General features: G+C 39.7%; 1 long non-coding RNA gene across 3 annotated transcripts in view; it reads left to right on the top strand.

The window, feature by feature from the left end:
* LOC137155614 (uncharacterized) overlaps window positions 1-22,420 on the top strand; it is a 93,138-nt gene extending 70,718 nt beyond the window's left edge. For 2 of the 3 annotated variants that reach the window (XR_010920575.1, XR_010920577.1), the window contains exons 2-4: window positions 12,841-12,952; window positions 16,234-16,439; window positions 22,226-22,420. This is a non-coding gene — a long non-coding RNA (uncharacterized lncRNA). Of the gene's footprint in view, window positions 1-11,247; window positions 11,378-12,840; window positions 12,953-16,233; window positions 16,440-22,225 lie in introns of those variants that run through there. The other variant, XR_010920576.1, reaches the window with a different exon arrangement.
* Window positions 22,421-25,022: the final 2,602 nt, after the last annotated feature.

Genomic DNA, 25,022 nt, shown 5'->3' with positions numbered 1-25,022 from the left:
CCAATAATGATCCTGGGGGATCCTGCCTACCCCTTGATCCCTTGGCTTATGAAGCCCTACACTGGGCACCTGGACAGCGAGAAGGAGTGTTTCAATAACAGGCTCAGCAAGTGCAGAATGATGGTGGAATGTGCATTCGGCTGTTTAAAAGCCAGATGGAGATGTCTGCTTACTAAGCTTGACATCAGTGAAAAGAACATCCCGTCAGTTATATCTGTGTGCTCCATAATTTGGGTGAAACAAAGGGGGAAAAGTTCCCCCAGGGTTGGGCGGTGGAGGCTGGTAGGCTAGCTGCAAATTTTGAGGAGCCGGATTCCAGTGCTACATTCAGAGCCAACCGTGGAGCACTTCGGCTGCAGAAAGCATTGAAAAACCGGTTTTGCAATGAACTGCAGTAATGTATGTCTGTGCTGTGACTTTATTTCCCATCCCCTATCCTCACTTCAGTGGCCCCGTCCCTTTCTCTCCCCACCCAAGCTATGAATGAATAAAGACAGATTTTTTAATGCTACAAAGTTTTATTTGCGACCCGTTTTAATGGGGGGAAAGGAGGATAACTTAACTTTAAGTGTCACTGTGCAAGCAGCTGTGGTTGTGTGCAGTTCTTAGTGTGGAGTGCAGCATGTACTGCATCCTGCTCAGTCTCCTCCTAGACCGCTTGGGGGTAGGGGCTGATAACAAAGTGGTAGGAGGCAGAGCATTTTGGAGGGGCTGCAGAGGGAGTCTGTCCTGTCCTGTCTTCCAGGAGCTCTACCAGATGCCTCAGCATGTCGGACTGAACCCTCATTATATGCAACATCTCCTGTTGCATATAACGCTCCTGCTCCAGTGCAGATCTTCTGTGTTCCCTGTTCATGTCTAGTTCCCTGTCCATGTCAGACAAGGACATCCTCCAGGCTCTGAGCTCTGTGTCAGGAGCTGCGGAGGTGTTCATTAGTTCGCGGAACATGTCAGCCCATGGTTTGTTTTTTTCTGCTTCCTAATCTGGGAAAGTTTTTCATCTGGAGTTGGCAAGGGGGGCCAAAGGCTGAGGTGTCTACTGTAAGAAAAGCAAAGCACAAAGTTGCCATTGTTAGCTGACCCAAAGTAGTGAAGGAAATATTTCAATGTAAAAAGTACTCCCCTTCATGTTCACAAGGCTAAGCCAGACCCACATTCCATTCTGTACATCTTGGAAGGTTGGACTGGAGTTATGGTAAGCAAGGGGCTCTTGCATCTGTTATAGAGAGGCTTCATTAGCACTACAATCCACAATCCACACTTGAGCAAGGAGAGGGATCACTGAGCTCCCCTGTAACATGCCAAGGACCAGTTTGGGAGGAGGTGGGCAGAACAGATTAGAGGACACTGCAGGTGAATTGTAGCGGCAGAAAACATAGGGCAACCAGTTTCACGAACCATAATGCCCATTGCAACAGTACTAGGACTAGGAATAGTCTTGGTGGGGACCCCGTCCACAGCAGAGGAATAAAGCAGAGTGACTGTACTGGTCGGGTACTTTAAACTTGTGCTATCAGTCTCCTGAGGGTAACACAGGTGGAAAGGGAAGATTTGCTGCGGGCATCAGGTTACAGGCCTGGCCCTAATGCTGCTATGCTGTGTTCCGCAACGATGCCTGCTCATGTAATAGCAGAGTGGTGGGGAAAAGTATTTTATCATGGTGGAAGAAATAAGGCTGCCCTCCCCAGAAATCTTCTGCAAAGGTTAACAGCTTACCTACATGAAAGTTTCCTTGAGATATCCACAGAGGATTTTTGGAGCATACCTCTGCACATAAATAGTCTATTCCGGGAGTAACCCTTCACTGAAGTTTGCCACCACCCAGTAAGACCCTTCCCTCAAAAACACAAACTCCTTTTAAGAAGCAGAACTGGGGACATAACTGCAAAAAAAAAAAAAAAATTTGCCATACATACTCACCAGCTGTGCTTTCCCCTGCATCTCAATCAGTCCTGCTGTCTTGTGTTTGACTGGACTGCTCTGGGGTCATGAACAGGTCCTGGCTCTCAGGGAGAATGGATACCCTGTTCTCCTGCACCCTGCTCTCCTCATCCTCATCTTCCTCATCCACAGAGTCCTCTTCATTTGTCCTGGACTGGGTTTCTTTGGAGGTATCGATGCTGCATGGTGGCACAGTGGCAGGGTCCCCGCCGAGAATTGCATACAGCTCCTCATAAAAGCAGCATGTTTTGGGCAAGGAGCCAGAACGGCAGTTAGTTTCCCTAGTTTTCTGATAAGCCTGCTTCAGCTCTCTGATTTTTACTCGGCACTGTGCGTCCCTGTCGCTTCTCCAACATGCCGCGAGATATCGTCTCTCATATATCTAAATTTCTTTTGATGGCTCGGAGATGAGCCAGAACAGACTCTTTGCCCCTCAGACCAATGAGATCCAAGACCTCTGGTCGACTCCAAGCTGGAGTGCGTTTGGGCCGTGCAGTCACCATGAGCAGTTCAGCTACAAAGCTCTCTCCTCGCTGTCTAAACTGGAAATGGAAATTCAAAATTTCCCAGGGCTTGAGGGGAGGAGCTATTTCCTGTTTACATGGCTACATTACAGCAGAGCGTGAATGTCCAGAGCGGTCACAATAGGGCATTATGGGATACCTCCTGGAGGCCAATGGTGTCGATTTATGTTGCACTCTACCTATACTGACGCAAATTCAACCGATGGAATTCGAATTCAGCTCTATGTCACTTGCAGAGGTGGTTTTATTACGTCGACTTTTACCGTGCTTTAAATTGGCGGAACTTACATGCCAGTGGAAACGCATACTTTAGGGGGTTGACATAAGCGGAGTTATGTTGACCTCCATTGCCAGTGTAGACCAGGACTTAGTCCTGCAAGCAATCCCACTGACTACTTCTGTGAATGAGGGTTGCAGAATGAAATCCAATAAGGGGAGGTAAAATTGTATAGCATCAATTAGGAAATTATTGTGTCTTCTCCTGCAAACTGTATTTATCAGCTTGTTTTTGCAGATCTTAACCAAAAATGACTCTCTGAAAGATATTGTGATGTGGCAGTAGAGGAACTTGCACAATGGGTATCCAATCACATGCACATTTTTTTCTTGGCTTCATCCTGAAAAATACTGAGGGTATGTCTGCACTATAGAGATGGAAAAAACCTCTCCTGTTGCTGAAGTTAATCCACCTTTCTGTGAGGCGGTAGCTATGTCAACGGAAGAACTCTTCTGTCAACCTAGTGCTGTCTATGCTGGGGGTAAGGTCAGCATAGCTACATCTCCCAGGAGTGGATGTAAGTTTTCATTGAGGGTGTTCAGCACTTCACAGGATCTGGCTATTTCTGGTGAATTTCTCAAGAAAAGGGGTTCTGACACCAAAACTGTAAGGTTTCCAACAGCCCAGAATCCCAAAATGAAAGGATCCAGCTTTCTGTAGTCAAAAGATCACATGGAAAAGGAAAAGGCTACCAATAGCTCATAGCCTAAAGTAGCAAGTTTTAGCGAGAGACGTTCTGGACCTCTGCAACCTTCAAACGTGGTCCTTCTTTTCTGCTGCTGCTTTTATCCATCTCTAGGAGAGTGGACACGTATTGCCCATTAGGCTTCTGTAAAATACCTGTGAAACTGTCAAAGAGTTGCGTCTTGCTGCTGAACTGTGCATTAGAGTCAGAGCTATTTCCCTGCCTTTCTCTGGGATCCTAGCAGTAATTGTAATGATGTCTGGCAGTATGTGACAACATTTTAATTCCCACTTCTCCGATGCAGTGGAGAGTTAAAAATTGTCACAAGCATTTTCGTCACACATGCCTGTCGTCTCACAAATTTACTCACACACTTTTCTGAGTTAATTAACTACAATGTGAGAAACTGGGAACTACTTCTGGCCACGTTATACTGGTTCAGTGGATATAAAGATGACACAGACTGGACCTCCTACTTCTCACAGATTTTCTAACTCTCAGACTTGGCTATATAGTGTCACTATCTAAAATCACCTTTTTTCCCCTAGCCCAGGCTCTGCAGTAATACAATTGGCAGCAGATGACACTGCAGGCAGGATCTCTCAGGTCTTGAGACACAAGGTTTCAAAGCAACCACAAATCTATCATGCTTTTAAACTAACAGTGTGGAGAGGCCTAAATAAAATATTTCAATCCTCTATTTGGACATGCAAATTAATATTCAGGCACATGTATATCTATTTTAGCATCATGATTTGGAGTTGACACAGCTTTCTCGTTCTCTCTAGGATCCTCCCTCTGTTGATTTAAGAACTCAAATATGGGATTTTGATGTCCTCTTAAAGCACTTAGTTTGAAAATTTGTCTCTAAGACCATTTTCAGTCCTGATATAATACATGAATTTGGCTCAGTTATGCCTAAATTAGCAGTTCATATTGATTAACAAGGGCAATCCCATTTTCTCTTTCTTACCTTCTGGAACTAATATTGAACCTTTATATTTCAAAGGATCCCAAAATATTTTACACAGTTTAGTCTGCCCCCAGAAATAATTTTTTCCACTACTGAAAAGCAGCCATTTCTGGGATAGAACAGGATTGCTTTTTAGCAGTGCATAACAGCATGGCAGAACAGTTTAGGACAAAAAGTGAAGGAGAAGGTTGTATTTAATCATAAGTATAAGAAGATTTAGAGAAGCAAAGGTAATTAGCCACACCTGGAATTTAGCCAGGAATTAATCACAATTAACATGAAATTTAGCCAGGGCACCTGGCAAAATGTTCATAATCTTCTGAAAAACACCATCCGCTCTTATGAGGTGATTATTTATGCAGCATAGTAGCTCAGCAGATGTAGCAGGAGTAGGAGTTTTTACTTCATTTCTGCATCTTGCAAAAGGACCCCCAAGCAGACCATATCTGATTGTGATGCAAATTCCTTACTTGGCAATGAAGATAAAAAAATGGTGGTATATAGACAGCTAGGGTGCTTAAAAACCAGAACCAGATGGAGGGTGAAGTGGAAAGTTTCATGCCATCTGTGTTTTCAAAGACATCGAAGAGATAATACTGAGGGAGATCCCAGGCTCTAGGTTGAAGAGGACATCAGAAAGAGCAGAAGTTTGAGGGAGGAGTATTTCACTTGGGTGGGCAAAGTGATCAGCATCAGCCCAGCTGTTTGAACTTTCATGTGAGTTTTGATAGAATCTAAACCCAATGTAATTTTAGATGAGTTCTGGTTTCTACCTGAACCCTTCACACATTCATACTACTGCAAAGTTCCCCATGGTACCGTAGGGCTACTCTAAACACTTATAAAATTCACAAATATATTGTTAACACACTAAGAGGAGTCTGATTGATCCTCCGGCCTGCAGTGATGTATTCATCAGCTAAACATTTTAATAGTCTAATAACAAATCATCAGAAGTGGGAATGAAGGCTTAGCTATTTTTTCCCAATAGGACCATAATAACTCTGGGTTCAGATTTGTCAGCAGGTTGCTCATATTTTCATGCCTATTTGAAGTATTCTATGGTCTCCAAAGGGTCACCACAATTTCACTGGTGGCCATTGATGTAATGCATAGCAAATTAACTTCTGCCAGAACATTCTGAATTTTGCCATAACAAAAGCGCTATTTGTTATCAGCACTGATCAACTTATTTTTATGTAATTAACAACTAGTCCCAGATGTGAACAAAGGACACAGAGTACATGTCAAGGTCACTTCTCTAGTTTCTCAGTAGCAAGTTGTATTTGGAAGAGCTGGCTCCTTAGTGATACTATAGCTATACAATCTTTATGGCATTGCAGTCTTGCTAAGAAACCCTGGGTCTTAGTCTTGGAATATTTCTGTGGTTCTCAAATGCTTGTCAATTGCAGAGTCTCATAATTAAAAAAAATGAGTAGAACATGTAGTAATGCAAAACAATTATTAATCACACTGGTGAAATCTCAGACACCAGTTGTGGCACAGAGGTGCCCAAGAGGTGGGAGAAGGGGCAATAAGCCTTTTCCCCTCATTCCCTGCACAGAGTCAGCCTCAGTCTCTGGATAGGATGTGCCGTGAAGGAAAATACCATATCAGATTGAAACTGCAGGAGAAATTCAGGCAGAATGTAAGGGTGTGTGTGTGCGCCGGGGGGGTGTCAGGAAACTGGAGCTGACACCTCTGCCATGGAATTGTTAATGACCACAAAAATATCAAGAATTAGGCTTTACACTTCAACTACCTGCAACATCCTCTACCTGGGCTGGACACGGACCTTAGAAACACCTCTTTTAGCTTTCTAATTGATTATTGCCTATGCCATGTTTCAAAATGTCTGGCCCCTCTGCCAACCTTATTCAGTTCACTGCTGATTTATTATGATTGTTTTCTCCCCTGTAATACAAAAGAATGTGCTTCTGATCACAGCTATTACTGTGTTTATTTCTGTTGTCAGCATATTACAAGGTCATTTCTACATAATGTCATGCCTAGTTATTTTGTTTTTTGTATATCTAATTAACTTTCTCAAACTTGACTTCCACTCAGTCTTTTTTCTTTCTTCCAAGTCATAAGTGCTCGTTTCACTTTGTCTACTTTCATTTTCTTAACTTGTCTATCAGTTGCACGTATAATAGGCTCACTTTATTTCCTCCTTACCCCAATGACCTTAGGTTTTATGTTCCATCTTGAAGAGGCATCACTCATTCAGAACCAAGATACAAAGCTTATGCTTTTCCTTTTTTCTCTGTGCATGTTTGTTGATGAATTTCCAGATCTTTCACAACTAAATCAACCTTTATGTTAGCCTTTTACCCAATTGCAGTGGAAAACTGGTGAAAATAACTATGAAATTTTCAGAAAATTGTAGGGAATTTTCCTGAAGTTTTTTGGTTTTTCTCTTCGCATCATACTCCTGTTCTCCCACTATTTCTTCCTTCTCCCTCATCATGTTTTTTTAATTAGCTTCTGATGTTGTGGGTAGGCTTTTGTGAAAACATGGGTTTTCGACCAATCTGGAAAGCTGCTCAGACTAGAGCATGTTCTGATTTCCAATAGGGTGTTCCACAACATAAAGCCTACTACAGAAAGCCTTGTTTCTGGTTCTTGACATTTCAAACGGGGCATGAATAGTCTACATCACTGCTGAGCACAGAAGGCTCCTAGGAGACCTTTAGAGGGTCATGAATAGAGAAGTTGCCCCTAAGATAAAGGGATGGAACCAGGCTAAGTGCTCTAAAGATTGATGTTCAAAATCCTGAAATCAATTTTAAGTTGATGAATATGAGGCACCTTGTTGCAGGGCCCATGTCATAGAGAAATAGCATATTCTCCTAAGTGACTAGAAATGGAAGAAGGCATTACTTGATATTGTCTGTACTTGATTCCTTGTGGAAGAGGAACAAGTCTGAACATACTCCACAGCTTCACACTATATTGACAATTGGAAGTCAGACACCTTCAGTGGAGGAAGAGGGCCATGTCTTGGATCACTCTTCTTAGCAATTCCATGTTTCCATAAGCTTCATGTCCCTCTTTGCTTAACTGAGCTTCAGCTGGCTGTGTTTCACCCATGAGCTTATCTCTCTCAGGTATTGTGAAATCTGCAACATTGCTGGTGTCCACTGAAACAGCAAAATAAAGCTCCTGTGCTACGTTTTGTGCCCTTTTAACCTCACAGTCCTCTCTTCTCCCTTGCCTTTTTCTCCCACTCTGGAGCTTGCACCTTTCCCAATTGCATCTGATGCTCCACAGTCTCCTTTTTCTTGTGTGACCATCCATGTTTTCACATAGCTTCGCACTACTAATCTTAATTCTAAGATTCCCCATATCTCAGACCTGATATTTCTTTAAGGGAATTTTTTTAATGGAATGTATTTTTTAAGCAACTTTGACAAAATACTACGTGAAAAAAGGCAAGTGGTTTCCAGAAATAGCTGCTGGTGTTTTGAGCAAAACAGGTTGCTGCCTTACAGTTATGGATGTTCTGTACTACAGTGTGTGGATAATGTAGGCATTCTGAAATTCAGGGACACCAATTATTGTAAAGATCGGCAGTTCACAATACAATAAAAATCAAACGTTATGAGCCAAATCAATCCCTAGGGAAGTTGCACCACAGATAAATTTAACCTGACTTTCTTTTGTCTGGGTTGATTTGTTAAATTGAGCACCTATCTACATGAGCAGTGGGGTAGGGCCTGGGTTCTCTTATCTTGTATCAAGCAGTGTGTAATTTGATGAAAAACAGTTTTTAAAAGTGAACAACATTTTTGTTGATCAGATTGCCATTGATTAATAAAGATAATTAAATGACACCAGCTAGGCTATGGCATATTAATATCTGACTGAAGCGAGCTGCGGAAGGTGTAGAATTAATATGTTTTATCACTGCTGTTGTTTGGTCGGTGACACTTTTTCTAAAAGTAACCAGGGCAACACTCCATCTAGTACATTGGGAAGACTTTTCAAGGATACATGGGGGGAAATGCAGAAAAACAGCCTGCATTCATCCATGGTGCAAATCCATTAAATTCAATGGGGTTACATCAGGGAGTCATCTTACCCTTTGGTTTTAAACAGAAGCTTTTTTTTAATTCCTAACTTTTAAGAATCTGCTTTTTCTTTAAGCCTGTGATTTTTTTCTATTACGTTTATTTAAAGAGGTATACAAAAAATCCTATCTACATGGAAGGATGAGAGTAAAGGGGAAGCTAGTTTTGAGCATTCGTGTATTAGTGTAGAGTTCGAAGTTTTAAAGAAAGAAATAGAAAAAAATTCACTAGAGGGTTGCCCACAAGTACAATATGAGCTCCAGGATTTAAAGGAAAATCCAATATAGGTTTTGCAATAGATTGACTTAGAGGGTTCTTCAATCTGGCCATGTCTTCTGCTGTTACCACTCTTAGGCCTGAATTTAAAAAAAAAAAAAATTCTCTTTCTACGTTCTAGTTTCAGGAGCTCCAGATGTGTAGAAGTCTGATGAAAGTGGTGTGGTGCGGAGCCACATCTACTATGATGAAAGCTTTGCTGCACTGGTGTTTTTAAAACATAAAGTGAATTTCATGCTCCTGGCACTGAAGTGTGAGAGCACGTGGTCTGCGCCCACCATAGTGCATATAGATGCTGTGCGGTCATCTCATATTGTTGTGGGAGAGCATCTTAATCCTGACCTTCAATCATATCCCATTCAGTCATACAGAACTGTGTCAAAATCTGCAGAGGATAAACATAGTAGTTGTCTATTGCAATTGAGATGAAACCCCCAAACATTTACTCTAGTAATCTAATGCACACTTTTGGACCCAAATCCACAGAGCTGAAAAGGTACCATGTTAATTCCCTGAGTAGCTATCCTCCTTTAAAAGGTGCTTGCAAAAAGTGTTGCTTTCTTTCATTCTATAAAACAGGACCTTTTATTCCTCTTACTGCTTTGTACAGACTCAAGTATTAGAAGCAGCAAAAGAAAGCTCTAATGATTGTTTTTCTGAGGTTGGAGAGAATATTTTCTATTTCTAATGTTTAAATCATTTTACCATACTATGCTAGTGAAGTGAGATGATGTTAATGCTGATGAGTTCTGAGTGTTTTTTGGCTGGATAACAGCCATTGGAAGCAGTGAGATCTTAGGGAGCTGGGCCTCAGGTCAGGTGCTTTCAACTTTAAATGCTTAGGATTCAATCCAAAGCTAAAACAAACTGTAGTGGCAGCAACAGACTGTGTCAGTCTACAGGGTCACCCAGGAAAAATAACGTGAGTTGATTTAGTGAATGTTTTAGATGCTATGTCCCCATGTTTTATACAGTTCTGGTGCTATTTTTCCTAGAGAAGTTCCTAGTAAGCCTGGATAAAATAAAGAGCAGTATTTCTTTCTTCCTGCATCATTTTTTTTTTATTTTGGACAGAGCAACATCTGAGCCTCTGTTGAACAGTAAATAATGAATCAATGATTTAGCAAGAAAGAAAAATTAACGGTATGGCCTATCGAAGGGCACAGATTTATATTGGGCAGACCTATTTTGTATTTAAGTGATGACAGTGTGCTTGGGGCTGTACAAAGCCAAAGAAGACATTATCCCTGTTCTGCAGAGTTTGCAATCTCTTTTCAAAGGTATAAAGAGCAGTTAGGCACCTAACTCCAATTAAAAGCCAAGGGCAACACTGGACAATTTCCTTTCCAGCATTTTGATATTATGTACAAATGCTATTGTATTAAAATAAATAATATGCACTGCTTCAACTACTGAGAAATAAGTGGCAGCTATTCTGGAGTGATGGCTAGTTGGAAAGATAGTCTGAGCCAGCTCGTTCATCAGCAGCAATGTGCAGATGATTAAAAAGAGAAGGAATGCATCTGATTTTGCAAGGACTTCCAGAAAAGGGATGCTTTTCCCCTGGTTTTGGCTTCTTTAGCCTGCACCTCTTAGGTTTTTTAGCAGGTAGATGGTAATCTTTAATTTACATGCATTTGATTATTATGAATCAATTCTTATTTTGACTTGGATTCAGAGATGGATGAGAAGATAGTGCAGGAGATAAAAGATGCGATATTACAGTCTTGCTTAGTGTCAGACTAGTCTGCCCAGCAATGGTATTCTTAAACCTTTGAATATTACAGAGAGAAGACCAAGCACTTGTACACTTTCTGAGCTCACGATGTATTAAAGATCCTATACAAAACAAAGCTGTAAAAGAAGTCTCTGCTTGGTGACCGAGTCAGCTGTTTACTATGGATCCTACATTTTCAGATGTAGAAATTGTGATGTGTCAATATCCCCTGGAGACAGCTCCTTTTAGTGTAGCCTGACCTGTTCTACTTCACTGCATTCAGAAGTGCTTTTATCTGCTCAGCAGCACCAGAAATGATCCTTGAAGTGCCTTGGTAGCTGGAGATACTTTAAGAAAAACCTAATTCTTCCCAAAGTTTAATTCCTCACAATTTCATACACCATCATGTGGCTATTGTAAATGATGGACTTGGGAGGGAGCAAAAAGGGAAGCGATGAATGTGGCCTTCGCTCAATTTATAACAAACAATGGTTCAAATTCCAATTAATATAAATAATTGCTTTTCCACCCCCAAAGCAATGTTGGAAAGTGTGTGCAGACCATTTGGTTTCACCATCTGGAATTAGAGCGAGCTGTTATGTAACACCCAGCTTCCACAATATTTTTGATCATTACCATGGTGACTGCTGCCAGAAGAGAATCCTTGGGAATCTGCCATTACCAGATTCCCAAGGATTTGGTTTTGGCAAATGCAAGCCACAATGATACCAGAGTAGAAAAGACTTTTATTTTTTGTTTGTAGAAATGGAGCACAGACATAGCAGGGTCAGGGATGAGGTGGGTCATTGAGCGTTCTTGTGCCCATGCTGCTGAATAATTCCTTTGAATGACTGCCAGCAAAAAGGAGCACGAGAGACGCTGAAGGATCCCATCCTGCAACTCTTGCTCAGGTGAATAGTTTTGTTTGAAATCAGTGGGACCACCGGCAGGAGTAAAGGCTGCAGAATTGTGTCCTTGAGCAAATGGCTGAGACTGACAAAAGCAAATATACCAATCAATCCCAGACTTATATCTTCCAGCCGGGAAATGCAGCAAATTTTCCACGTGGCTTCCTTGTTTGTAGCCTCTGTGTCTGCCGATGCCTCTGAGCGACAAGCTGTGACCTAGTTGTGAACTGACAAAAATACATCAGAGCAAGCGGGTACTCACATTGCGTGCTAGTAAACATATAAACAAAAAGTTTTGAATATATAATGCAGCATCATCATCTTCCAGGTTTTTCTTGTTTGAACTGGAGATATGCAGAAACTGCATGGTACACATTTTAGTAAGTTGCTTAATTATTTTGCTGCTTTTTTACATTCTTTAAATGTGTAACTTATGTGTGTAAGGTTTAAGTCATAAAAGTTTGATTGCCTGATTGGCTTTTCAATATAATTGAAATTTCAGATGGGTCCAAACCAAAACTCTGGGGAAGTTTGGATCGGGATTCAGATTTTTGCTTGACAGCATGGGCCTACCTCCTCACTCAGAATGGGTTCTAATTTTTCTGAATGTGATGTAGAAATATAATTTACACAAGCCAAAATATTATTTTAAAAGTTGAACAGAGCAATGGGCATTTAAACAACCTGAAACCTGGAAAAAATCACCAGCTGTTAGGTTTCATGCCACGCTTGAAATGCAGAGCATGTCTGAAAAGTTTGGCAAATCTTGCCTCACTTTCAAGTAAAATGAATCAGCTTGGGAGTTGATTTTTGACTGTGCATTGTAATCATGATATTATTGTGTTTTATTTCCCTGCTTTTAATAATGAAAGAAGATGAATATGGTGGCTTTTTTGTTTTGAGAGTTAGTTTGGACCGAAGAGAAATGTGAATCTAAATGGATTAAAACCAAAGGAACTACTTACATATACTCATGTGAGGAGAAATCTCAGTTTCACACAGTTCTAATCCTAACCTTGTAAACAGCAAGAGGCATCACACCTTTTTTTCATTTCTGGTCCCACCTGTCATGGAGCCCTCTAATGCAGGGAGTCTGCCTACATCATGGCAAGTGAATAAAATTAATCTTAAACCCTTTTGTAAATATTAATAATAAAACCCTGTTTTTCTAATGCCCTGCAGGCCATCTCTTTGTTTCAGGGTAGCTGGGATGATACAGCAGAGTGACAGACACCTGGAAGGACCGTAGGGTATTTGAAATGTCCTGTATTAGTGGTGCATTCAGCACATAAAAATGCATTTACTATAACCCATTAGTACAATTTACAGATCACCTTTAAAAGGAAAAATTGATCTATATATTTCTTTAATGTTATCCAGTGTATATTTGGAATGGATGAACTAGCTAGTTACTGAAAAATAAGAAATGACTCAAGCCTTCATCATAAACTGTAATCTGTTCTCAGATTTAGGTACGCTGTTGACGTCGTTGCTTATTGTGATCCTCTGCACTGCCTGACTTCTGCCAGGATGGGAAGCAAATATTGCTGAAATGGGGCAAGGAAAGCTATTTTTGAGGTATTTCTGACCCAGATGAAACCTGGAAGTTTGGCAATCTTGTAGAAATGCCAAGCTTCACCAGTTGTCTTCTCGTGTATCTAGACTGAAGAGGTTCAAGTAAGTTTACTGCAGCTTCTGATACATTGACCCCCACCATTCAGATATTTATCTCTCACACTGCATGTTGACAAGTGTTTGGGATTACTGAAAAAATCTAAGACTAAGCTTCAGAGCTTCTTAGCAGGAGGGTGATGCTGTAAAGATTTTATAGCAAGTGTACCATTTAGGAGCAAGCTATATCCAATACCACGTATCATTAAGAAACTACAGAAAAGGACTGCCAAAGCAATTACAGTATTTCTCATTCTATTTACATTTGCTGCTTTCCTCCTCATAATTCCATAAGTTTCCCACTTTAGAGGATGCATTTTTGAGTTATGTCTGCAGCTTAAAATGGTATTATCATTATAAAGACTGTCACATGAGATGGACTTTTAGGTTTGGAAAGAGGAGGCTATTACCCTTTTTATTAATCGGGCTGTTAGAAAAAGGATGGTGATCAATTGTTCTTCATATCCACTCAAGGCAGGAGAAGTAGTAATTGGCTTAGTCTGCAGCAAATTCGATATGAGGAAAAACTTTCTAACTATCAGGATAGTTAAACAGTGGAGTAGGGCTCCAAGAGAGAGTGTGGAATCTCCATCTCTGGAGGCTTTTAAGAACAGAAGCAAACAATTGACCTACTGCAGTTATATTTAGGAGAATTGAGCAATATCGTTATTCAGGCTCTGACTACACTGATGGCAGCAAAGTTGCTGCTGTCAGATTAACTTATCTGGATCGACTGAGCTGTCAGTGAAGACCCTGCATATGCTATACCATGTGTTTCCGTGCATACCCTTTGCTTGCCTGACACTAAAAGGGCAAGTAAGTGCTTCATTCTTACATAATGTCTTAGTTAGTGGAATAGCAAATATTAAACTAAGAAGTCAGAGATTTAAGTGGTAAGAAACATCTATAAAATATAATCGAGAGCTAGTTTATTTATTTCTTTAACAACTTAAATTTAGTTTCCTGTTTGCAAATAGAGTTGCATATTGACAGAAATCAAACAATTTTTAACTATTATATAATTTTGGAAATGATAATTATTCAGATTAGATACTCCAGGGGCGGAAAAGTTTATTTCCTTTGTAAAATTATGTTTTCATTGTTTCTGCCACATCTTGCAAAATTATGTAAGTGGACTGCATTTTATACAATTTAGAGAGACTGCACAGGCTATGCAGTAGCACAGAGTATATGGCTGGGCTTTCTCAAAGCCAGTATTGGTAATTTCAAATGGCAGTAGGATGTATTGCCGTTCATTTAGCAACACTGATGTAACACAGTTAGCAAACCAAATCCTTTCATGAAACTAACAATGCAATGGAATTAAGTTATAAATATAACAGCAGAACAATTCTCATAAGCATAAGTGAAGAGAGAGGATTATAAAAATGTTTCTGGAATACGGCAAGGAACACCATCCATGGCCTGATCTAAAGCCCACTGAAACATTGCAAATACTATCATAGATTTCGGTGGACTTTGGATCAAGCCTATAATGCTTAAAGCCCTATGCGAGATTCTTTATGCCTCTAAGAGGAGCAGCCCAGAACTCTCAGCCCAGGTGTGGTTTTAAGCCTCCTGATTCTGGGCTGCTCTGGGATCTGAAGGGGACTGCTGCCCAGAATGTCCATAACACTGTGTGCTGCAGTTTCTTCCTATAGGCCATCCCTATGCTTATAATTCACTCAGCCTGCCCCATATGCCAGAATTTGGGAGGGTGACCTTGGAGACAGCCTCATTGCCTGTGCTTGGGAAATTGTCTCATACTGGGATATGGGGCTTTTAGAGTCCCTTTAACGCTGCTCTGATCCCTGTATCCAGCATACAGAGGCCAGCACGGGGGATGAGCATCTTACCCTAGGTTTGTCTACGTTGGTAATAGGCTCTGATGCCAGCTGTTGGTGGCCAGCCATTGATGTAGCTGCACCAATGCAAACGCCAACTCTGGACAAGGAAAGTCATTATTTGCATCAGAGGAGTTTACCTCTGCTTGGAATGGGGTAAACTCCACCTGCAGAAATAATGGCTTTCCTTGTCCATACTGGTGTTTTTCACTAGTGCTGCTACATTGATGGCTGGCCATTAATTGCTGAAATTGGGGCAAATTTCCACATAGACAAGAACCAGACACTTTTTTTTTTTGATGCAGGATAGTTCTTTGTCAAAGAAATGTTCAGTGCCCTATCCGTCCATTTATGCATCTGTCCTTCCTTCCTTGTTTTAAATCCTACCCCCGAAAAAGAGAGAATTTTTATTAGGCACATTGGTCTAAGCATCCATAGATAATGTGGACCAGTAGATAAGGTGCTGGCTTGGGCATCAGGAGACCTGTGTTCTATTCCAACTTTGGCCAGTGACCTGGGCGAGTCACTTCACTTCTCAGTCTCTGTCTCTCTCATCCATTTAGATTGTCAACTCTTTGGGGCAGGGACTGTCTCTGCCTGTATGAATGTACGCTATAGCACCGAACATGATGTGGCCCCAATTTCACTTGGATTTCTAGGTGCTACCATGAAACAGATGGGTGACATACAGTAAAACACTGATATTTAGCACTTTGCTAATGTGTTGTGCAGATTATAAAATAAAAGGTATTCCGTCACCTTTCAGCAAAGAGTTAATAACCAGGATCTCTTGTGGAGTCTCATATTACTCAGATTTCGTTATTCTTTCAAAATAATTTACAAAGTAAGTGAACAAAGTACATTCTATAAAATTAAGCTTGCTTTTTTAAATGATTTCTTTCCATATTCGCTAATTCACAAAATTAAGTGATTCACAATGAATCATTCAGTCATGATAGTGTGAATTAGTGAGGTTTTCTGTTACAATTCATATCAATACATTGGAATTAGTCCTTGTGCTTACTACAAAGGTTTTCTTTGATTCTGTGTAATTACTCCCCTCACGATATTACAACAACATTATAAAGAAGCCCACCCAGAGAAGACAATCCAGCTAGTAAAAGGCAACATTATACAGCAATGAAGAAGTGAGTGACTTTTTTCTTGACTCCAGCTAAAATCAATAATTTCACACTGTGAAATTATTGGCTAGTTTTAGAGGCCAACTCTCTATTGGTAAAGTTAATTTCTCTTCAGTATTATGCATCACTCGTTTGATTAGCTTCTACATAACATTACCATATGTGACAGCCACTGGTTTCCCTTCTTGTTTTATCTATATAGCTGGCTTTTGATTCCTCTGGCAAGAGTATCATCTGTTGTGCCAAAAACTGGGCAACGTTTACTGCTTGAGCAACAAAAATGGTTACAGCATGTCTGTTTGCACGTCTTAATGAATATTGGAGAAGTGAACCTTTTCGGAAACCAAAGCAATGATTGCTTAGAGAAATGAAAGAATTTTACTCCTGTTAAAAAAAGATTTGGTTCAGGTGGGTTGATCTTCTTATGAAAAAATTAAGTGATATGGTTTATAGTATAAGTGTATGAAGATAGGGATGGGAAGAAAATGTACATATCTATATCTCAAAGGGAAGGCCTACATGAATATGTTCATTTTTTACCATCAGATCAAATGAATGATTTTAGCTAAGCAACTGAAATGGATTATTTTGGCTACAGGCTGTAAATGGTTATCTGTGGTTGGCTTTCAGACACAGATGATGATGTAGACTAATGTATGAGTGCCACGTAGCATCAAACAAGTCTCTTTACAGGGGCATTTTTGACCCAAAGCATCAATGCTTTTCATTCTACAGACACAAGAACAACAGAGCTGAAAATCAATTGCTAAGAAAAGTTATTCTACCCCCTAGTGAAATAATAATGGACATGAAATAACTTCTAAGGATGCAGAGCCACTAAGCAGATGGATGGATATAATTATATCCTCCCATATATCTACTAATGTAAAGTTCCCAGTGCAAACATTAGCACTTGGAACATGATATGATTTGCTATGCACTCTCGAGAGTTTTATTCCATAAATATTTTTGACAGCTTTACTTAGGAGATATTATCCTCTTGTCACCTACTTTATTTCAGACTGTTATGAGTTTTTATATATAGTTCCCACAGATCAGAACACCAAAATTGCAAAATGTAAGTAGCACCACTTCTGGAAGGAGCACAACTTGTGTAATTTTTTAACTATTGGAAAAATACAGCATATGAAAATTTCCTGACCACGCTTGTCTGTGACGTGACCTACGTTTTCTGTACAGATTTTGTAACATTATGTTCCTGTGGTGCTTAGCTTTACTAGATAGTCTTCATTTGTGTACATTATAAATCAGCAAAGCCAACTTTTTCATACTTAGATTTTGGAACCTAACTTTATATGCCCATCTGTAATAGGAACTGCAGATGCTCAGTCCCTCTGAAAAATCAAGCATTTTATAAATGGATTAAAATGCTTAACTTTGTCAACACAATTTGAAAATGTTAGTCTAGATTCCTTGGATGGTAAGGACATCATGGATGTTCTGTTTTAAAGCACAGACTATGACTGATTTCTGAAAACTAATGTAATTCTAAGCATCTTGGCAATTATCTATTCTGTTACTCCTGCAACTTCCTGGTATTCAGTGGAGTTGCACGAATAGAATAGAACAGCAAATGTGACTTTTCGGATGAAATTCTCACTCCCACTCTGGCCCCTGTACAGCCAGTAAAGGAACTGGAGTGGCATAAAGGGGCTTGAAAAGCCTGGACTCTAACCATAGGTAAATTTTCCCCACACGTGGGGCATGCCAGGGAGAGGCTGGGGTTGGAGGAGTCAAGGGGGTCAGGAAGGGGTGGAGACACGTTAAATAGGAACTGAAGGAATTCTCTGGGCTGCACTGCTGCCAACAGTAGCAAGGTCATAAGTTATGCCAGTGACTCTGAACCTTTCCGGACTACTGTACCCCTTTCAGGAGTCTGATTTGTCTTGGCTACCCACAAGTTTCACCTCACTTAAAAACTACTTGCTTACAAAATCAAACATGGAAATACAAAGGAGTGTCACAACACACTATTACTGAAAATTGCTTACTTTCTCATTTTTACCATATAATTATAAAATAAATCGATTGGAATATAAACATTGTACTTACATTTCAATGTATAGTATATAGAGAGTATGGACGAGTCATTGTCTGTATGAAATTTTAGTTTGTGACTTCACTAGTGCTTTTTAATGTAGCCTGTTGTAAAAGTAGGCAAATATCTAGATGTGTTGATGCATCCCCTGGAAGACCTCTGCGTCCCCCAGAGGTATGTGTACCCCTGGTTGAGAACCACTGAGTTAGGCCACCTTATCACCCCACTACCACCTTGACTGCAAGCTCTGTGCTGTCTCTCTTTGAAGGCAGAATCTCACCCTTTGTGTTTAAGGCAGAATAATATTAAAATACTTTGATTCCTCTTCCTATTAGTATGCCTGCTGGCATTCTGAAATATTACCATGCATTATGTAATAGAGAGTCACATTTGTGTAAATTATGCAGTTATCCTGCAAATAATCAAACACAGCGCTTCTGAATTATCTTGACTCAGTCTAAAAGAAAATATGGCACAACCGCAACCTTGAAAAGCTGTTCTGCAATTTTGCTACAACAGATCTTTACTTTTTCAATCTAAGGATTAGTTAACTCCTTGCCTAATGCTCCTCACCTTCCAGTGTCTTGTAAACTGGATCTTAAGCTTGGGCTTTTCATTTCAATGGGAGTTGGGTGCCTTATTCTCTTAGACTCCTTAGGAAAAACCCATCCTCAGTGTGGTCCCACTTTGTGGACTGTAACTTTACATTGTTTTTGATAACATACTTGCTTTACAAACTTGAAAGATAAACATTTTATATTAGTTCCTATTCAGACCTGTCTGCTTTCCTATGTCTCTCTATCTTCATTCAGATATATTGTCAAGCCAATATACGTATACCAATAATGGGAGAATCTAGCAGGATTTGGAGTTTTGCAAAACTTCTAGTATTTTTTCAAAAACCTTTCATAAAAACCTCGTTGAAATTTGAGTCATTTCCCTTGTATAATTTTAGCATTCAAGGGAAATGTGACAGCCTGTGCTATTTAAGTGAGAAGAGAAAAGTCTTTTTTAAGTAGTACACTGGTGGGCATGCAAGCTCATAAGACCATGCACAAACTAGCATCAACATTATAAAAATATCAACATCACATGCTGGGTTATGTCCTGATGCATTTCACCTGGCTGCAACCCCCATTACCCAGAGGAAAAAACTGAGGCTAAATTGTAGCTCATGCCTGAGGATATTTATAGAAACTTATTTCCCTGTATCTATGTATCTATTGTCCAGATCTTGTGAGATTTGCAAATCTTGGAGATTTGTAACATGGGAGGGGGCCCGTGTTACAAGTTTGTACTGGGCCTGGAAAAATTATGCTTGGGCCCTGCCTGGAACCCAATAGAAACACTCCTGTAGACTTTGATGGGAATTACATCATCGTCCTAAGGCACAATCCTACAAGGCGCTGAGTGTCCTCATCTCCTGTGGTGCTCAGGATCTTGCAGGATTACCCAGTACCTTGCAGGACTTCTCTTCTCCAAATTGAATAAACCCAGTATTGCCATGATTCTTGGTGTAAAGGGCCATCTGCCACAGAGATAGGCTCACCTGGGTGGCCAGACAGACTGGAGAACCTAAGGAGACTGACTGTGACTCCATATTAAGTGCCAGAGGAGTTTTTGATTGATGCAGTTGGTTGGTGAACTCAAAGTTTAGAACTCACAACCAGTTGGATGTTTGTGCACTGGTTTTTAATAGTCAGCCTTGAGGTTGGTACTTGTGCGGCACCACTGGGAGCATCATACTCCCTTCATCAGTAATGGCCTGATCTTTCTCCCAAATTCATTGGCAAGACTCCTATTAAATTCAATGGTGTAGGATCACTTAGAGTGCTCAGAAGCTAGATATATGAACACATTAGTTTGGAGAAACTGCTGTAATACGTAGGATTTTTTCCCTTTGTACAGATTTAAGCTCAAAGATATTTAAGTGCGGAAACAGACCAATGGACACATTGGACCAAATTCCAGCCTGTCTTCTGGCTGCTCTGTGCCACGCCAGCAATGCAAAGCAGCGAGAAAGAGAGTTTAACAAACTGGCTGGAAGTTCCCCCAGTTTAGGGGAATTCCCAAGTGAAGTATTGCAGTGGCTCTTAATCATCCCTTTTCAGCCTTCAGAATAGTGGGAATGTTCTAAGTGTGAGCAGGAAAAGAGGCTCCTCTGATTATTGCTGGGGCCCAAAATACTTCCTTCCCACAAATCAATGAGATGCAAAGGTAGCGCATAGTCTTCTTGGTCCCCCTCTTTTCCAGCACTGAGTTTGGCTGAAGTTGGGGATTCAAACCATTTTTATCTTAAATGCTGATTGTTGTCAAATGCAATTGTTACATAATCAAACTATTAAAATGTTCCTGGTTGGCATCTTATAATTTTAAGCAGAAGTTGTTTATCATGTGAGCTTTCAGTGATGTTAATTATCATGAGATCAGAATAAGTCAAAATAACAAATGATTATGCAAATGATAGTCAAGTGATTAAATGTTATTTTAAAGGATTTGTATATTGTTTAAAATTTGCTAGTGGTGAGTTGCTTGTGAATGTCAAATGAGAGGATTGGTATTAATATATTTTGACTACAAAACTTGATTTTGATCTTAAAATTAACTGAACTTCAGCTAATATTATCTGATACTAGACTAATGAAAGGCTCATTTTGTCTTTTTGGCATGCTTAACAACTATGTCTTCAATTACTGAGTTGAACCGATAGATACATTAATTTCATTTATTGCATACGTCATGTATTCTCACACTATGTCAATAACATTTTTATCTTTTCGATGGCTTAGACTAATGCACCCCTGAATTTGTGATGTGTGAATGCTCTGAAATTAGGGATATGAAGTTAATTGTATGAACAAGAAGTGTCCTAGATTACATTATGCATAATTTACATGTTTACAGATATCAGAAGACAAAATAGGACAGGTTTTGCTCCCTTTTTCCTGTTTGAAAGTAGGTGATATGTGCAATAGTGTTTTTCTAGTAGTGGTAGAATATGGGGAAATTTCAGACCCTCTCAACATTCAGCTTTTCCATGTTTGATCAAAACAAACCTAGACTATTAAAAAGAAATGTCAAGATCATTTGCTTTTTTATGTTCTGATATCACAGGATGAAATGCTGCAGACTGGAACCAGCTTCAAAGCTGGTAAAACTAACCTTGATATAGTTGGAGAAAGTAATGCCTTATTTTTATCTGCAGCCAGTGTATATGAATTTGCTATTAGACTTCATGGATATTTAGGGATATATTGTCATTATTAAAGACTGAGGTAATAGGAGAGTGAGTCTGAGATCAGAGGAAAGGTTGTGTTACAATGATTGGTAGCCTATAGAAAATACTGGTAAATAAATATTCAGCTCCACTTTAGTACTGTAAGGATTATTGGTTCAATGAAATGATCTTACTCAATCCAAAGGTAATTGTGGTAAGCTAATATGGTATCTGCCTGGTGTTTAGCTATTACTGACTTAACAGACCCTTATGTAACTTGATGGCAAATCCAAATTAGTTGATTTTCTCCCTTCCACTTTTTTCTTGCATTTTTCCACTGAAGGGGGTTGCAGGATAGTGAGAGAAAGGGTTGGAAAAACCAGTCACTGAAAACCAAAACAGTTTTCAGTTTCAAAAAAACAAACTCATGGGGATTTCATTTGAAAAACTAAAACATTTTGAAAAACTACTTTATATAGAAAATAGCCTTTTTTTTGTGAAAAACAGGAATTTTTTTTTTAAAGCTTCCATTTGGCTTCAGTACTCATATGTCAGATTTTAAAGAACCATTTATGAGTCTGTCTTACAAAATATACTTATATGAAACATCCACTAAAACAACTTTTTTTAAAAATGGTTCATAGGAAATAAATTGACTTCTCTTCTCTTCTCTTCCACTTCTGCATCTTCCCAGCTACTCAGTATCGTCTTGTACCTCCATATAACCTTTCATTCTTTACTTTAGCAACACTAAGTAAGTCATTTTCCTAGGATCAATGACTGGCTGGGAGAGTAGATAAACTACCAAATGGGAACTAATTCTTTAGGAAAAGCCCTGGGCCGCCAAGGTACTTATTACCATTATAACCTCTTTTTTTTATGCAGCCTGAAAATTAATCTTTTATCTGTTTCCCTCAGGTGCTGTGCTTCCCATGCAATGTTAGGAGGACAGTTTAGTTTCAATGATGCTGCATCATGCCGGGCGTTTCTTAGAGAATTAAAGCCTGACGTAACAACAAATGTATTACTTTTCTCCATGTCTAAAATTCTGTCATGGTTATAATTCCTTTAATTTTCTGCCTCTTAATTAAATGGATTTTACATAACACTGTTCATTACTGTTACTGTTGATTTTTACTACTTACCATTATTTTTCCAACACAACTGATGTTCTTCATGTCACTGTTTTTCTCTTGAAACTTGACCAGTTCTATATTACTAGCAGGGAGGAATGTATATCAAGAATTGTTTGTGCGCGCACACATACTCTGAAGTAAGAAGGTACCTAAGGATATTTTTAATGTTTTTGAAAGATGGTAGATTGACATCTCTAGACATCTAAGTCCTGTATCTTTATAATAGCTCTTTGATGAGATTGCAGATTGTGCCTATATTTTTTGTGTGATGTTATCTGCTAGAAAATGGACTGAGACCACCAATATATTTCACACTGATTGCTCTGCTAATAAGTTGCTTGTGCTAATAAGTTTCATTAACTGCCAACCTAAGCCAGATTTGAATCTGTAACCCAGAGGTGGATGGCTGTACCTCCCATTACTAATATTCAGAGCCATACAGTCCTGGCTAACTGATAGCTTTAGAAAATATTTCTTCTCAAATATTTTCAGCATCAGCAGGCAAGTGCCAGAAAGAATCTTTCAGTCCCCCAAGGGCTTCTTATGTTTTTCTCCCATGTTTTTAATTTACTTATCAGCCACAGAGAAAAGATTGTTGCTGATTTCCTGATCCATTTCTCTGTGACTCAGGAGAAGCAAAAGATAAGGCAGAGCTGGAATAAAAAGCAGAGACAGTTCAAAGCCTAAGCCAGAAGACCAGCAACACTAGGATATATAACAACACTTTATGATTAAGACGACTTCTAAGCATCCATGACACATTTCTACTCTGATCTGTACTTATTGCATTCTCCCTAGTGAAGGTGTCATTTCACTAGTTGAAGCACTTTCAGAAGTCATGGTTGCTTGAACTTCATTACAGTGCAGACATAAATGTTATAGATTTCATATAGTTAGTGCTCTCATTATGAGAAGTGGAATTAGCAGTTCAAAAATTGACTCAATCTATTCATGTCTAATGAGGCCATCACAATAGTCCCTAGCAACAAAACTATTTTCTGCCATGTATCTTTATTTGCTATTTCCCTTCTATTTTCTCCTTTATTAACCTCTGTTTCTACTAACTTATTCTCTTGTATTTAGTCCATGTCATTAACACACACTGTACATGGGGAGGAATCACAATATGTCTGGTCCTGCACAGAACCTATCTTTCTAGAGCAACTTGAAAGAAATTCCTTCTAATCAGAAACCTATTCCACTGCCTCAAAAGCAGCAAAATGAGAGGGGGAAGGGGAGAGAGCGGGAGGAGGGAAGAATGTTAGATATTCCTGTACTTGACAGACCTGAAATCATCCGAAGGAGAGCAAGCAATTACCAGGGTGAGATACATGTTAACGTCTATGAATGCTTATTCTTATCTGAAATGTACATGGACACTTGGTTTATCAGAATGTTAATCTAGGGAAAAATTATTGCAGGTTTCTAATAAATACACTGCTAATGTATTGTAATAAATACATCATCAGAGCTTTGTCTCCACTGGACAGAAGACAGGGTCACGAAGGCCAGATAGAAGAGGAGGCAAGTATTGGATTTGCCCTGTATGAGTTCTAGAGGATATTATTGTTAAAGAATATTTTCCTCTATCATTAGTATAAAGACAAACAATGGTAGCAGCTGAAGTACAAGGCTGAAAACACTGTAATAATCAATCCATCTTCACAGAGCAACACTGAGCATTTTAGACTCAGTTATGCAGGACACAGAGTGCTACTGCAAGGAGCATAGAAAGAAGAAATGCCAGTGTACAACATATAAGCCTGATTATGTGACCCTTGATTATATTGGCGAGCACAGGAGTGGTCTCATTGACTTCAGTGGCATGTCTCCTGTGACAAAGTGCTCACCATTATGACTAAGGGATGCACAATGAGCCTTAGTGTTATTTAATGGTGATTGAAATTGGTGACATTTACTTCTACCATGTGAGGCTCAGGCTTCTGGGTGTACTAAAAATCCTAAATATGTTCAGAATGGATGATGATTGCATCAAATGGACAGACCTAAATTAGCTGTGCCATGGCTACCCCCTACCACTTTCCTGGTGCTCAACTCAGTGCAGGCAAAGGGCTTTATCACATTGCTGAACACTGTATATTTCTCTATTCAGAAAACCTCTCTGCATAAGTGATGAGTAAGTGCTAAGGGCTTGATTCAAAGCCCACTGAAGTCAATGGAAAGACTTCCACTTCAGTGGACTTTAGATCAGGCTCTGAAGGTCTTAATTTTCAAAGGTATTTGGGTACCTATAGATGCAGATAGGCACCCACTGGGATTTTCAAAAGGAACTTCTGCATCTGTAGGTATCTAAATATCTTTGAAAAATCTGTCCCTTAGTGCTAGCACGTTGGCTCTCTGCACTACTTACTGCAGCAATCAACGATCTGCAGGACTGAGCCGTAAGGGTAGGTACTGACTTACTACATACTTAGCTGTTGTTTTCTGTGTTGCATTCTACTGAAGTCAATGGAAGTCACTCATACCCTTTAGAGGGAGAATCCAGCCTTTGGAGCGGTGGCTCATTGGAGTCTGCTTAAGAGCTGCACGTAGAAGAAACTGATAGCCAAGCAACCATC

Source organism: Emydura macquarii, unplaced genomic scaffold (genome assembly GCF_026122565.2).
Source record: "Emydura macquarii macquarii isolate MOO-44397 ecotype Brisbane River unplaced genomic scaffold, CSIRO-AGI_Emac_v2 contig_1363, whole genome shotgun sequence".
NCBI lineage: Eukaryota > Metazoa > Chordata > Testudines > Chelidae > Emydura > Emydura macquarii.
This window is presented reverse-complemented; position numbering and strand designations above follow the sequence as displayed.